This window comes from Cynocephalus volans, chromosome 4, assembly GCF_027409185.1.
Source record: "Cynocephalus volans isolate mCynVol1 chromosome 4, mCynVol1.pri, whole genome shotgun sequence".
Taxonomy (NCBI): Eukaryota; Metazoa; Chordata; class Mammalia; order Dermoptera; family Cynocephalidae; genus Cynocephalus; species Cynocephalus volans.
Window position 1 is genome coordinate 144,978,854 of NC_084463.1, and position 14,177 is coordinate 144,993,030.

General features: G+C 40.1%; 1 protein-coding gene across 7 annotated transcripts in view; it reads right to left on the reverse strand.

Annotated features, from left to right (window-relative positions):
* AMBRA1 (autophagy and beclin 1 regulator 1) overlaps window positions 1–14,177 on the reverse strand; it is a 165,324-nt gene that overhangs the window by 70,838 nt on the left and 80,309 nt on the right. The window lies entirely within an intron of this gene.

Sequence of the window (14,177 nt, forward strand, 5' to 3'; positions counted from 1 at the left end):
CAGAGGAGGGAAAATCTACAAAGGACTAGTAGTACGCATTCTAGACTTTTCCCCATGGCTAGCAAATAAGATTAGGCTGAAGGAGAAAAATACAGTACTGGTTCACTGAGGACATCTAATCCATGTCTACCTTCTAACATGGTCTTTAGACCATGGTGCCTTCTGGACATGGCCTTTAGAGCCAGAAAGGTGAAAAAAAACTGAAAGCCAAAAAAGTCAGAAGAGAAGGAGCACAGCATATAGTTGGGAGATGGAAAATTTAAGTCTCAGCTTGAGAAGGTCCACAGGTATCTAGAGTATGGGGAAGATAGCCACATTATATTCCCACAGGATCAACCCAAGTACCTGAAGAGGAGATGACGGGAGAAAATAAGTGGCATAGAGTGAATATATCTTAAGTGGAAAAAAGTCTCATCAACAGCAAGACAAAACAACAACAAACAACAATTTAAATAAAGTATTATAGGTTCTTCTGGAAAGTAGAATAGCAATCCAACTAACTTTAAACCCTAGTCAATGTATCTGGCAGGCAACTTCTAGGGCCCAATGCTGCATGTAATTTGGAATACAAAGTATTAATCATGATGAAGAGTTGGAGTCTTTGATTTCTTCCAAGAAGGCAGCTATGGTGTGTCTGCTTGATATTTCCTAATGTTCAACATTTATGAACATCAAAGCCAAAGGAGAATACAAGCAAAATACTCAACAGCTAAATGTCCAGGTCTTAGGTAGAAAAAGAAACAGACAAGCACGCATTTCTCTGACCTTATATTGGACCTTATCCCACTTGTATTACTTTGCAGTATTCTTTGCACATAAAAATCCCCTCCTATCACAGACTGCCCAAGGAAAAAGGGAAAATGTAAGAGAAGCCCTGAGGATAATTTAATTTGTCAAAATTAGAAGGCTTAAGTACTCAAAATTATTTAGAAAGAGGGCCCCTCAGGCCTTTCCCAGTTTGATAATTTGTTTCAGTCATGCTCCCTACACAAAAGTTGTGAGTCATACATAATTGTAAAATGACAAATAGTCAAATTGCAACCAACACTGATTAGCTCTTGATACAAGAATCCAATAATTTCTTGCTAAATACTTTTCACTTTTACTTTAAGGTCTCAGATCTGGAGATAGGTGGAACAGGGAACTACGGCATTCAAAATAGAGAGCAAAGAAAGCAGGCAGCTTGAAACAAAAGATATCCCAAAATACCAAGACAGGGATATTTGGTGGGGGGGGCACGGAATTTCTAAACTCTAACAACTTTTCTCCAAGTGTCAGAACGGAACACTTTCCCTTTCTATAGCTGCATCAGGCTTTCTGAAAAAAAGTCCCTCTCCCATGAAGGATAGACACTAGTACCTGTAACACAACGGGAAAGTGGGAAGTTCCACTTGGCGCCTGAAAACAAAGACTAATAAGTTCATGCTAACCAAACCTATAACACAGAGTACCTGGAAATAATGATTAAAAAGGACAGAAAGTATACGTGAAATTGGGGGGGGGGGGGGGAACAGCCAGTCAAATCAGCCTTTCCGTCAGCACTAACACTCTAAATTTTATGGCCAATTCCTCTGTTACTTCCACCCCATGGCAGCTCAATAAACTCTATAAATGAGTCTCAGAGTTGGCTGCTGAATGGGTGGGGTAGGGACAGGCTAGGTGATTTGTCTTGAAGCTGCCAGCAGAGCAAGCACACCATTTTTCACTTAGATGGTATATTTTTAGGGGTAGCTTGGGGTTGGATAATAGTGGTAGGGAAGTATCTAAAGATTCCCAAGCCAACCTCGGTGTTAGAACTGCTTCAATCCCAAAAGGCCCTTAAAATTCTTCCTAGGTAAAACTAAGATTAGGATAGCTGGAAACTTCTTCACAGCATGTGCTCCCTAAGCTGTCCCTGTGGTCTTTCCACCTACAACACGGCAGTGAGGAAACTGGGCTTTGGAAACAACTTATTTCAGCTTTGCATTGATATTTTCATTTTAATTAGTTTACCTAATAAGCAATATAACATTTTACCACTTTTCCCCAGTCATCTCACATCAGCAGAATTAATGAAAATATTTAGACCAAGAAATACTTTGTGGCTTTTATAAGCTCACAATTAACTCCTGTGTTAGCTATATTAGTTCTGCTGTAAAGACAATCAAGTTAAAATTCTGTTTAAATACTGAGACCCATGACAGATAAAGGTAAAAAGTAGGAGGGGAAAGAGCAAAGGCAGAAGAAAAGGACACTGGCTGAACTGTCTTATCAGGTAATAAGAAATAAGGTCTAGTTTTCTTTAGGGAGAGTCTCTGCCTATTTAGATTACACAGTCTGCACATTTCCACTCTCAGCACCGCTCTTCCTTCTCAGGGAGTACCACTGCTCCATCTCCTCTTGGGAGTGGAATCTGCATTTCCCCCATCCCAGACTAAGCTGAGCATATTACTTCTGTTCACTTTCTGGCAGCAAACATTCGCCCCTCCCCCAAACACACACATTTCAAGCTGGGGCAGCAGCCTCCTTCTTGCCTTATGGTCATTTCATGAATCTTGGCTAAGCTTCAAGGCAGGGCAAAGGGCAAAGAGACATTTAATAAGCACACTAACCCACAGGGTACCCTGCTGAGCTTCACGATGAAGCTCCTGTCAAAGCCAGCTTAAATCTCCAATGATAAGGATACATCTTTCTTGTATATAGATTATACTATTTTGAATGCAACTGCCCAGTGCAAAATCCAGGGCTTACAAACAGCAGAGACCCCATATCCAACCAGCCACTGTGAAGGCTCTGAAAGAACATTAAGGGAGTCCTAAAGGAATGACTGGTGAATATTGAATTTGTCTAGGTAACTTAAGATCCAATCCATGCATTTGTGTTTGGAGCCCATAAAAGTTTTTAACCAATCTCATCAACAAGGCCAAGCAAAAGCTAGGTCCTGTGCTTGAGAAAAACTGAATTCTAGCTTCTCCCAACCATTGCTAGAAGAAAGCATAATATACCACACTGATTGGGCACACAAAGAACCCTTGCCTTAATTTTCAGGAACTTCTTTTCCAAGTTGCTTCTGTTAAAGAAACTGTGGATTATAAATGATGACATGGGTACAGGTTCACTTACAGCCAATTTAGTAAGTGCTCGCACAGTTAATTCTGTCAGTCTTACTCCTACACAGAAACAAATGTGGCCCCAAGGGGCCCAACCACCCACAGAGCTCTTCCGCACATTATTTTAACCCTCCAGCACTCAGAAATAGAGGGCTACATCCCAGAAAACACCCAGAGAAAGTAGAAAGGTAGTTTCTCTGAAATGCTATGTCTAGAAAACCAGGGTCTAGCTTCTTATTTGGATGTCATTTCTAAATTCATTTCTCTCTGAAAAACCCAAATAATGATGTAAGACGTTTCTTGAAAGTTCCAAATCTGTATCCCTTAGTATGCTGAATCTTTCATCAGCATATACAAAGACACTTTAAAAAAACAATTCATTCAGAGTGAGCTACTAGACTAACTCAGATCTCAAAACCTACTTAGTAGTGGTTGAATGTTAAAGTAATGGCCCCTAATGATTCAAGCCTTCCCTTAAGAGAATCGCCTCCCTGATTCTGGTCTTAGCCACATGGCTTGCTTTAGCTGATGGGCCAATAGCAAAAGTGACACAGGAGAGATTCAAAAAGTGCTGTGTATTGGGGCCTGACCTCTCTTGCTTCTTTCTGGAACCCTGAGGCTATGTGAAGAAGCATGGGTTAGTTTACTGGTGAACAGAAAAGAATCAAGTCATTCCAGTTGAAACCAATCAGCCTGACAAATGCCAGATATTTCTGTGAAGCCATCTGTATTAGTTCTCTATGGCCACCATAACAAATGACCAGAAACTTAGTGGCCTAAACAACACAAATTTATTATCTTTCAGTTCAGTAGGTCAGAAGTCCAATAAGGGTCTCGCTGGGCTAAAATCAAGGTATTGGCAGGGCTGTGCTCCTTTCTGGAGGCTCTAGGGGAGTATATATTTCCTTGCTCATTCAGATTGTTGGCAGAATTCAGTTCCCTGCATTTGTAGGACTGAGGTCCACTTTAAATGGCTCATATGTTAGATTGGGACTACCCAGATAATTCAGGATAATCTCTCCACCTCAAGATCTGTAACCTTAATCATATCTGCAAAGTCCCCTTTGCCATGTAAAGTAACATATTCACAGATTCTGAGGAATAGGATGTAGACCTCTTTGGCAGACCACATGTTCTACACCATCTAAGACCATCCACAGCCAGTCAAGCCAGAAACTGACTACAGAGAACCGCCAAGCGACCCAGACCAGATGAATGGATCTACAGAACATGAGAAACAACAAATGTTATCTTAAGCCACTAAATATTGGCGTGGTTTGACAGCCAACTGATAGAATGGCCAAGGCTACACTACTTCTAGGGCTGTGCAACTCAACCCAATAACATGCATCTTTTCCTTCTCTACTCTAGTTCAACAGGCATGTGTAAGAGGTCAATGGCACTTTTCTATTCTCTGAATCATAAGACAAAACAATTAAATTAGTTTTATTTCTTCTTCTAGTTCAGATCTAGAGATTATTGCTGAAATTCAACCAAAATCAGTCTTATTATCTCAATAAGACCATTGAGGGGCTTTTTGTTTCACAACTAGAAGCTACATACATGAAAAAACACATAAGCTGGAAGTCTTAGGGAAAGATTCGAAGGAAGGACTCTCTTTTGATAGAGCTAAAGCTGATGAAAGAGGAAAATTTCATTGCCACCCAACCATCTCTCATCTATACATAAAGACCAATGAGGGCTGTAGGGCACAGTGTCTATACAGAGGTCTCTAAGCCTTCATTAACCACATACATTTTCTCAAATAGGTTCCCCCTCAAATTCGCTGATACTTAAAGGTCTGGAAAACTTCAGTAGAAGGAAAATGCCATTTGCAAGTTAATGTCCTCCTGGCTCTTTTGGCTGACTTCCCTGTGCCTGGGTCTTGACTATTAATTGAATGCTTTTTGGATTCCATCTCAAAAACAAATGAGGATGGAGACCAGAGGCCTGCCTTCCCCAGACTGATAAGAACAGCACAGTGCAATTATACCAGAACAGCTTTGTTTTGGAATGTAATCACCGCCCCAGCCTTCTTCCCAATGGAATGGCAATAGTGTAATTACCTCTTCAGGATTCATGTTTGGGAATGTAATTCTTCCACAAGGCCCTCTTTCTAGGGGAAAGGAGCTGCAACAAGAATATAAATGTATCTGTTTCCCCCTACCCAGTAGCAGTCTTGTGAGCTGAACACATTACTTTTGTTTTCTTAAAGTAAAGCCCAAGTTTGGGTTTTAGTCTATTCTTCTACCAACAAGGAATCACTCACACCCCATCCATGATGGTTCTGTTTGGAAAGTCCCAATCTAGAGCTGTACTGCCTGAGTTCTAATTCCCACTCGGTCAGGTACTAGCATTCGTCTTGGGCAAATTACTTCATCTCTCTTTAGCCTCAGTTACCTCACCTGTAAAAATGAGTAGTAACGGTATATTATAAGAATACTGTGAATATAGTAAATTAATATGTGAGAAATGCTTACAGTAGTGGTTGGCATAGAATAAGTGCTATTAGGATTTTTTGTTTGTTTTTAGCACATTTGAAGTGCCATATTCCATAGCCACCACATTTTGCAAGTATGATCTAATACTAGCTCCTGACCAAATCTATGCTTGCGTTACTAAATTCTGTCTTTCCTCAACTCCTCTGCCAGTTCAGCATGCTGGGCAATATTTTGGATAATTTTAAATGCTGCTATAGCACTGTCACAGTCTCAGTGCCATTTGCCTGAGTGAAACTTTACCCTAGTAAGCAGGAGTGATTGTGGATATTTCCATGTCATTTCATTCTTTTATATTACTAGTTCAAGGGAAACCATAATAGACTATTTTGAAATCTTGCTATTGGGAAAAATCAGCAAATATTACAAAAAGCAGCCACTGGCAATATGTGAATATGGCAGATTCTGGAGACAAATTCACCTTTCTAGCCAGTTTTATTTATGAAAAAATGATATATTTTCCTCATATGTCTACTATGTACCTAACTCCCTCAGTAAAACCCTTGCTCCTACTGGAAATTTTAACCCTTTTCCACCTGTCCAGCTTTCCCTCCATTCCTTTGCAGCCTAAACCAGTTAAATTCTCTGCTTTAGGAAGAAATTTTTTGGCTTCTGTTGTTCTACCAACCATGAGTCACAAAAATAAAAATCATGAGTTTGTTTGCCAATCAGCCCCAAAGAATACAGTCGCATAACACAAGTCAGTAGAAGTGAAACTGGGCCCCTCTCACATGGCAAAGAGCTGAAGCAAGCTGGGCTTGTGATAAACCCACGGACTCACCTCTATAGCCCCGTAATACGAGAGACTGTTTTTACAGGATGGAATATGTGGTTAGAGGATAACTACCTGGCTCTGAGGTGACACTCAACAGCTGGCCAAAAGAAACAGCCTCAAAGAGTTACAACACTCCAAAAGGCCCCCAGTCACCCACCTGCAGAAATATCTTTCCATACCATAGCATATACCAAGATATCCATACTCACTCTTCCAGCTGAGTGGCACAATGACCCAGGTGAAAAGCTAGTCTTGTGGATCAGCAGGTGTTAAAAAAGGAAATTAACACCCACAGGTTGGCTCTACTTTGGCAGAGAATGTGAGAGGTGCTGTCTACCAGCTCCCATGGCATTTCCAGCCAGGTCGTAATAAATGAGGCTGCTTAGGGACAGGAAAAGGAAAAGAGAAAGAAAAGCTAATGTAAGCTCTGGGTTTTAAAAAGAACGGGGGGGCAGGGCGGTTAGCATGGGTTATTAGTTTCCAGCATTCATACTACTCACTTAGGTAAAAACAGATAGAGGAGACGGTACAGCAAAGAGGATTATTCCAAGTCTTTCCAGGGTTTGTAAAGAATGTCTAATCCTAAAGAAAGTTTGAAACATAAAGAAGGAAAACTTAAAGTTTAAAGAAACTTAAAGCTGCCGCCTCCACTGGAAAATATGGGCTTTGACCTCACATTTGGGGTTTTTTCCCCCTCACGTGTCCTCTGCAAATTTCTAGATTGTTCTATCACTTGTTCTGATGAAACAAAACATATTAAAGCACATACCAATCATAACCCAAGAAAAGAGAAGGAAAAGGGTTCTGGCATTATAGTGGGTCATTACAAATGAAAAGAAGTTATAGGTCAATTTCTCCTAGAAATGTAATTCCTAGCAGAAGTGATAAGAACCTGCTGTCCAAGCATGAAAGCTAAATGATCATCTATTTTCTGTTGCAAAAATGCTGTAAGATTCTCTGAGCTCTCACAGCCAGCCTTCTGTTTACACTTCTACTTTAGCATTCAGCATAATACCAACTGTTCTATAGCTGTTGAAGAGCATGATGGTACTACTCAGGAGATAGTAAGCTTATGGAGGGCAGAGTCCATATCTAGTTTAGGGCAGAGATAATACCTTGTTATATCATATACCTAACTCTGTACCATATAACAACAGAAGCTCAATAAATCCTTATTGAGTCAAAATGGCTGAAATACTAGCTGAACACTATGTAGGCAATTACAAATGAATTCATTTTTCCCCATTACTAACAGCTCCAGATCAAGAGATACACACCAGGGGCTCACCCGCACAAACACATCCTGGGTTCCTGCTGTGCACACTCCTTTACGTGATACCAAGTCATCTCTTCCCACGCCTCTGCCTCTGTTCCTAGCTTAATGAGTTAATATAGAGCACTGGTTGTCAAATTTTAAAGTGTACCAGGATCACCTGGAAGACTTTTAAAACAAATTCCCAGACCCTACAACTAATTTCTGATTCAGTGGGTCTGGGGTACAACCCAAGAATTTGCATTTGTAACAAGTTCCCAGGTGGTGCTGATGCTAATCATCCAGGAACTACACTTTGAGAACCCCATGCTGCCATGCTACACAGGAGCAAGTACTTGGTCTGTTGAATAGGTGTTTACTTCATCAGTACAGACATGGGGAGAGAAAAGCTTTTTCAAATGCAAATTCTGTGACTCCTTTACTCTTTCCCCCCTTGAGTAATATAGCCACAGGCAACAGTGGACACATTACATCACAAAACTATCAATACAGGGACCCTCGGGTTACCTCAGGTTGGTGACCTAGAGCACAAGCTCCCAGTCTTTACATCTCACTGACTGTAACAAAAGGGAGAAAGTCCAGCTTAAGGCCCAGGAAGAGCACCACGGGAGGAAGGCAGAAGCACAGCCAGAGATCAGTGCAGAGAACTTAGTACAAGTAAATAGTGGGGTCTCAATCCATACATCTTTCTTAACATCAGTGAGGAGACTGGCATAATTCTAACTCATACTGGCCCACAAAATTTATAATGAAAATAATATAATGATAATAGCTAACATCTATTGAAAACTTAATGTGTGCCAAAGAATATTATTCTACGTGTTTCACATATGTTAACTCATTTAATCCTCAAAACAATCCTATGTGCTAGGTACTATTCTTAGATCCATTTTATAGATAAAGAAACTGAGGCCCAAAAAAGTAAAACAAATTACCTAAGAATACACTGCTAGGAAATAGAATAAATATCTGAACTTAAACAGTTTGGCTCTGAAGCCCGAACTCTTAAACTTTTGCTGTATTGCCTCTCAAGCAGATTATACCTTGCAAATGGCAGCTGTCTTCCCATGCTCACTCACTCACACTCAGCCCCACTGAAAAGATGAATTGGGACACATTCAAACCTTCTTCAAACTGTACTGAAAGATGTAAATCCCTGGTCCAAGCCCAAGCTTAAGCCATATCTCTTTTACCTAATCTATCAGGACTGGCAGTTAAAGTCCCAGGGTAATTATTAAATTCTTAGTGGCAGGAACAAAACAAAACATAGAAAATCAGGCCACTCCCTGGCTAGACTGTAAATTCCCTGAGGGCAGAATCATTCACTTCTTTTTTAATACTCAAAGTGCCCTGGGACATGCTAACCATGTAGAAAGTGCTACATACATTTCAAAGTGACAATACAGAAAGGGTACAAGTGGAAAGCATCACTGGGGAAAGATCAAGAGGAAATTTCCTGGGGGAAAGAGACAGAGGCACAGAAAAACTTAGTCACACATATAAAAGGAGAGAAAGTTCACTGACAAGGCCCAATGTTTTCCCCTAGAAAAGCCTGAAGAAGCACAGGCAATTCAGCTTAGACACTGGGACCCAGGTTCTCAATAAGCACACCTCTCACAAGCAGTATGAGGAGATACAGTAAAGAGCTGAGATAGAAAGGACATGAATGCTCCAGTGACTGCTGGACACCAAATAAGTAAAATTCCCTGGGTGCTACAAAGCAGCTGGGAAGGCTGAGTTCTCTGAGGGAAATGCTGCATTTCCTTCTCTGTTTCCTGGGCAACGAAGCCAGCCCCTTATCGTCTTTACTTTCATCACTGGAGCAGAATGAAAGGTAATTGGGTTAATTATTAAAGCAGCACTAGCTAGTACCACCACCACTAATTGTCCATTTATCTGGGGTTTAAAAACAGCCATCTTAATTGATGTTGAGTTGGAACGTGCCACTCACCTTATTTGCCTGGCTGCTGGGTACCAGAGGGGTACGGTGCAGAGAGATAAAGCGTTCAGCCAAGGAAAGAAAGGGTCCAACAACAGTATTATTCATTTCTGTTCATACTCATTTAATTAATACCATGGTGGCCCTCAACTGCAGTCACCATTATTCATCTTTCCCAGATTTGCCATTTCAAGTGAAGATCTGGTATACAGTAATTAAGCAATTTTTGTATTAGACAGCTATGATATCGGGTTGTGAAATCAGGCTCATCCCTAAAAGTCAGCAAAACCAAGGCTTCTGATGCCCACCCCACATGGTCAAAATAGACTAGAAAGACCGCCTGAAAGTAATTCCCTAAGGAACCAGGGAAGAAGGAAACATCTAAGACAGAGTATTGGTGTTTTTAAAGAAGATGAGAGGGGCAAAAGATAACCAAAAATAAAGTTAACAAGAAAAAGAAAAGTAAATTCTTGTAAAAAAGGTAGCTTTGTCCTTCCCACACCAGGCAACAAACAGAAGAATGCCTGGGGCATAAGATTATACAAAGCAGTAATTTAATATTGTATTGTTGGGTTTGTAATACACCAGATGTAATATATATATAAAGCACAAAGAAAGGGGAAGGGAGTGGACCTATAGTGGAGAAAACTTTCTGTATCTTACCAGAATTAAGTCTGTTTAAATCTAAAGTAGATCCTGATACAACATAGTTCAAAAATCAACAAAAAAACGAAAATGGTACATTAAATGATATCCAGTTAATACAAATGAAGTCAGTAAAGGAGAAACAGAGAAATAAAAGACATTAAAATACAGAAAGCAAACAGCAAAATGGCAGTCAAAAACACAACTATATTAAAAATAACGTTAAGTGTGAATGGACCAAATCCAATCAAAAGACAGAGACTGTCAAACTGCATAAAAAACAAGATCCAACTACACACTTTCTATAAGGTACATAACTCAGATTCAAAGATCTAGATAGGCTGAAAATAAAAGGGAGGAAGAAGATTTATCATGCAATCAACAACTAGAAAAGAACTAAAGTAGCTATACTAACATAAGAAAAAAAAGACTTTAAGACAAAAACAGTATTAGAATGGTGCCGAAAACACCAAGGTCAAGTGTTCAGCTTCCCTTACTAGCCAGCTGTCCCCCCCCCAAATATATATATATTACTAGAGACAGAGGGACAATTTTATACTGATAACAGGGATATTTCATCAGGAAGATATGTCAATTATAGATATATATGCCTAACAACAAAGCCCCGAAATATATGAACCAAAAATTCATATATGACAAGACAAAACTGAAGTGAGAAATACACAATTCAGCAATAATAGCTGGAGATTTCAATACCCCACCCTTGATAAAGGATAGAACAACTATACAGAAAATCAGCAAGGATATACAAAACTTGAACAGTATCAACCAAGTAGTCTACCTGGAATCTATAGAACACTCCACCCAACAATAACAGAATATATACACTCTTCTCAAGCACACAGGTAACATTCTCTAAGACAGCCCATATGCTAAGCCATAAAACAAGCTCCAATAAATTTAAAGTAATTGAAATAATACAAAGCATGATTTCTTAGACCACAATAAAATTAAATAAGAAATCAACATCAAAAGGAAACTTGGAGAATTCACAAATATGTGAAAATTGACAACACAACTAATGGGTCAAAGAAAAAATCATAAGAGAAATTAGGATGACTGGGCACAAAGCCAGCTCTAGCCCAAGACACTCAATCAGGCCCCAATGACCTGTGACTAGGAGCAAGAAAATCCTGACACTTCCCATTAATTTTAATCAAAATAGTAAATTAAGTACATCAGGCCCACATCTGCTGGAAGCAGATGCTCATTAGGATGAAAGTCAAAAAGATTATGCAGGACAGATAACTAATACCCTACATTACCCAGGTCCATATCTCTCAGAAGTTTTCTGTTCTTCCAGTAATTACCAGGAAGCTGTCAAATGCCAGGGCTTCTTATTTCACTTTTATGAGGCTCCAAACATGCAGAAAAATATTATAAGCTTAAGATATTTTGGCAGATACTCCTTCCTTGAACTCAAGCAAAACATAGCACAGAAGACAGAATAGAGGTCTTATGAGTCAGGCAAACCTGGTTCAAAGTTCCAGGTTTGCCTCTCACAGTGTTATATTGAGCAAGTGATAGAACTACTCTGAGTCTCAGTTTTCTTCCCTGCAGAATGGAAATGCCACCACCTACTTCATAGGGCTGTCACAATGATTAAAGAAGATAATGTAAGGATAAGCACTTAGAACAGTACCTGGCCCATAGTAGCAGTCATTAGCTTCATTTTCTTCATTTCAGTTTCTGTTACTACAGAGCTAGAGTCATCTGCTAAAAAGTCAACAGGAGAAGCTCCCCAAACTTTTTCAAGTTTCCCCAAAAATATACCAGGTAGAGTTGCAGTAGTTTAAATGTCTTTAAGTATGGATCCAGAATTTGCATTGCTGAAGATGAGGCATGGCCTGGGTTGATGGGTGATTGGAGGCCACCAGGAACCTACAAAACTGTGGGGAATGCACCAAGCAGACTATCAAAACCCTTCTCTATAGTACCTTCTGTTTTCCATTATCACTCTTAGGCTCTTGCAGGAGGAAGTAAATAAAACAGATCTCAATTTTTCACAAATCCATTTTTGTTGATGATTCTAAATGGCTTTGGGTAGGGTCCACTGGAGACTCATTTGCCACCACAGTACTGGTTACACCTCCTGAAATTACATACAGGTGGTATGTCTGCTCCGTCCCTCCAGTTCTGCCAAATTTCTATATTTCATCCCTGCAAAAAGCCACTCACCATTCAAAAGTTCCACTTATGTTTAGAGCCAAGAAATAAACAACAAGACTGAGCTATGGCCAATCACCTAAGACTTTGAGCTACATCAGGGCAGGAATCATGTCCGTCCTACTCACTCTGGTAGCCTAGAACAGTGCCTGGCACATAACAGCTGCAGAACAAATACCTGCTGAATGTAATTGTTCTGGGATCATCACAACTTCATTCCAATCATACAAGAGAAAGTGTCTTTCCAGGAAAAATGAGAGAATATTGCTAAAAGGCCAATTTCTCTTTCACTCTGAAAGCCATTATTATAGCAGCTCAATTACATGATCACAAATAAGTTTAATAAAAAGCAAAACATCTGTATCCAGGAGAGCAAGAAGGCACAGGGAAAGGGCTGTTATGTAAGATTCAGCAAGTAGCAGTGGGTCATAAAAAGGTAGGTCTGGGAACCACTTAAAATAGAGGAATTAAATAAGAAAAATGCTGAAGGTCGGCAAAGTTCCCTGGGAGTTCTTTCCTTCTTCTGGATTAACATCCCAGAAAAAGAATGACATTTTGATGCTTTATCCTTTGAAACAACTGTGGGGAGGCAGACTAGAAATGTGATTTAGAGTGTAAGCTCTGCAGTCTGCTACCCAGGCTCAGTTCCGGCTCCTCTCCATCCTATCTGCATCACTCTGGGCAATTTAGCCCTTTGGGCTTCTGTTTCCTCCACTGATAATTAGGTAATAGCACCTATCTCATAGGATTACTGTGAAACAGAAATGAAGTATGTGTAAAGCACTTAAAACACTCCCTAGTATATAGCAAATGCTCATTAAATATTAGGCTTTTTTAGTTGCTGTTTTCTGTTATTATTATTATTATTATTATTATTGGAATTTTCTCAAGAAAATAAAACAAATGATACAACTGCCAACAGAATCTAGAGGGACATCTAAATACCTACAAATGACAGAGGCTTTTAAGAAAAGACCAATAGGTATTCTGACACATGTATCTTGAGAAAATAGGAGAAAGTAGTTTAATTGTGAATGGAAATAACCTGCTAATCTAACTCAAAAGTGAGGTTCCAGAAGGTCTATATTTCCTTCTCCTAGTGGCATTTTGCATCCTTTGTTAGAGAACTCTTCTCGGCAGATTTCACATCTGTAAACAACTGCCAGCTGGAACACAGCTCCTATATTCAAAGGTATCCATAGTGAAATTAGGCCATTTAGGGTCACACCACTGAGCATAAGGAATAGGTAATGGGGTAAAGAATTATGGAAGCAAGGAGGGAAAAAACAACATGCAGCTGTTCCAAAAAAGCTAAACACCAAGAAAACAGATTTGCTGGCAGTAGAGGAGGTGCTGTGTGGGGTCGTGGAGGCAGATGTCTGGAACAAAGAAGGGTGGAGAAGAGCTCTGTAGTATTATCTGGCAGCAAGTGATTATCCGCCAGTGAGGAGCTTCCACATGCCTTCAAGCCAAGCCAGAGAAGTGTCAGACAAGGAGAGGCCCAAGGCCATAGGGTCTGTTTAATAACTAGGGCCAGAGCCCTTCTCAAAGGAGGCTGTCAGGGGACCATGGTGTAGTCTGCTCCCCTGCCAGGTCAGGGTCTACAAAGTCCTGGTGTCTGGCAGAGAAACCACTGAGGTTTCTAGATTTTTAGGCCTTGGTGTTAGGTCAAGGATACTGATTAGGGGAAGCCAGATCCTATGGCCTGCCAGCTGTCGCAGGAGCTTGTTTAGAAATCATTAAAATAAAGCTTGCAACATTCTCCCAGCCT